Genomic DNA, 2,546 nt, shown 5'->3' on the forward strand with positions numbered 1-2,546 from the left:
GAAAAATTATGACCAATTAATTCTATTGTCTTTCCTATCGCCCCCCCCCTTCCCCTTTGTTTCCTTTTGTCTAATCCAATGGATGAGAATTTCTTAATGGGGGAAGTGTCAGTGAAATTTTTTCTCTAAATACAATATGATCATTAACAAGCTAGTAAATCTTAATTGGAATGATAACACAAAAATAGCAAAATCATACTTTGCTTATGAAAAGTTACGCCTAATCTTTTGTAGGGATAGCTACCATATATGAAGAAGCAAAGATGAAGTTACTTTCTTGCATACCCAGGAATGTTAAGGAATCTGGTCTTAGAATGAGCCAGTCATTTTCTTCCTCTCCATCATCTTTAACATCTCATTTCCTCTTTTCCCCTGAAAACCTTCTTCCTCTTCTTCCTCCTCTTCCCCTTCTTCAGCATAGTCATAATCATCTTCTTCATTCTAAATTTCTTCTTTCATCAAGTATGAGAGGCCCACTTCCATTTCTCCCTCTCTCAGCTCTGAATCTGCTTTGTCTTCCTCCTTTTCTTCCTATTCTTCCTCCTCTCCCTCATGTCCTTCAGGTGGACCAGCTTCATCTTCCTTTTTATCTCCATCATCTTTATCTCTATCCTCCTTCTCCTCTTCAGAATCTGGTGCTTCTTTATTCTTCTGATCAAATCCATTAAACTATGTGTTTTGTTTCAAAAGTTCACAAATACTTTCTCCATAATCTTCCAGGTTTCTGATCTCTCAATTAAACAAGTCAAGACTTTTCAAAATGTTAAGATTTTTCAGAGCTTCCAATGTAGTAAGCTCTTTTATTTTGTTTCCACTCAGATTGAGATAAGTAAAATCTGGACATTTTTCTGTGAGGATTTTCAAGCCTGAAGAAACTATATTGTCATATATTTTCAACTTTCAAAGTTTATTTAAGCTGGGAAGTTGGGCCAGTGAACTTAATTTCATATTAGCCACATTTAGAACTCTAATTCTTCAGAAGTGGCATTCAGAACTTCAGTTTCTCCATTGACATACAGGACATTATCAAGAACTAACTCTGTCACCTTCTCTGAGGCTCTGTTCCTTAACTCCCTATTCATGTCCTCTTCCTGCGCTTCTGCTACTGCTCCCATTTCCTACCTTTCCCACTACCTCCCAACCTTAAAATTTTAAAATCTTTGGGAATGAATGAAAATAAAGACAAATGCCCAGTACCACCAGATAGGTGTGGGGGAAGAAAGAAGAATGTCAAAGGAGTACAAGGAGTTGGGACTTTAACTCAGCCGCCACCACCTCCTTGTCCACATACCCACAGATGCATACATGTACATGCATGTGCGTGCGCACACACACACACACACACACACACACACACACACACACACCAAGAGTTCCTCCTGGCTTTGCTTTTATATATATGTAACTTTTATGTGTGTGGTGGTGGTGCTGGGGATTGAACCCAAGGCCTTATGCTAAGCATGTGCTCTACTACTGAGCTATATCCCTAGCCTTTACATATTTTTAAACTTTTGAGATAGGGCCCAGGTGGGCCTTGAACTTGAGATTTTCCTAGTCCCTCCCAAGTAGCTGGGATTATAGGTATGTGCCACCACACCTAATGACAAATACAATTTTGTGTCAAGAGTGTAGCTGTGAAGTGGCTAACAGACCTGGGTCTACAAATCATGGACTTAATTTATAGATCATAAAATTTTTAGGGTTCTTCAGTTTAATTCCATTTGAGAATGGAAAATTATCCCATTAGCTGAGAAAATTATCCCATTATCTGTCACAGTTTTGATGTTCATTAATTATTTGTTGAATGAATGAATGAAATGTTTTGCCTAAGGTCTCACAGAGGTAGATTCTGCACCAGAACTTAACTTCATGCTGAGCTTGGTGCTTATTCTTCTGTGCTGATATACCTTGCTATACTTTGGATTTTGACTATCCTCCAAAGGCCCATGTATTAATTGCTTGGTCCATAGGGTGGAGCTATTTGAGATGGTAGTACTTTTAAGAAGTGAGCTTAGTGGGAGGTCTTTTAGTCTTTGGGGGGGGGGGGCGGTGTGCCCTTGAAGGGGATAATAGGACTCCAGCCCCTTCATCTCTATCTCTTTTCCTGCTTGGATCATGATTAGGTGAGCAGTTTTGTTCCACCATGTATTCCCACCATGATGTTCTGTTTTTCTTCCCCCGCCCCCAGCAGGCCTAAAAAAACAGGGGAAACTGATCAAGGACTAGACCTCCAAACCTTTAAGCCAAAATAACCCTCTTTTTCTTTATAATGTGATTATCTTAGTTATTTGTTATAGTAAGAGAAAGCTGGTTAACATACACATAGATCCCCAGTGTGTATTTGTGTGCACATTGAGGTAGGTTAGTAATCCCTAGGGATATCATAGCATCCATTCTCACGGTAGGAGCCCTAGACAGAGAAAGTGACTAACTCAAAGGAGAAAGTATATTTATTTATAGTCTGTCAGAACCATTCATGAGACTCCATGCAAAGTGCATCATTTGCTTGAGAGGTTTGGGAAACCATCAAAGCAGATCTTCATTTC

At 39.4% G+C, this 2,546-nt stretch overlaps 1 pseudogene across 1 annotated transcript; it reads right to left on the reverse strand.

Annotated features, from left to right (window-relative positions):
* Positions 1 to 309: 309 nt before the first annotated feature.
* Positions 310 to 1,115, reverse strand: LOC308641522 (acidic leucine-rich nuclear phosphoprotein 32 family member E-like; annotated as a pseudogene). Its single transcript has 2 exons — positions 478 to 1,115; positions 310 to 441 (listed from the first exon to the last, which is right to left on the reverse strand). The product of its transcript is annotated as an acidic leucine-rich nuclear phosphoprotein 32 family member E-like (transcript).
* Positions 1,116 to 2,546: the final 1,431 nt, after the last annotated feature.

This window comes from Spermophilus citellus (assembly GCF_964194105.1).
Source record: "Spermophilus citellus genome assembly, chromosome: 2".
In the NCBI taxonomy this organism is placed as follows: domain Eukaryota; kingdom Metazoa; phylum Chordata; class Mammalia; order Rodentia; family Sciuridae; genus Spermophilus; species Spermophilus citellus.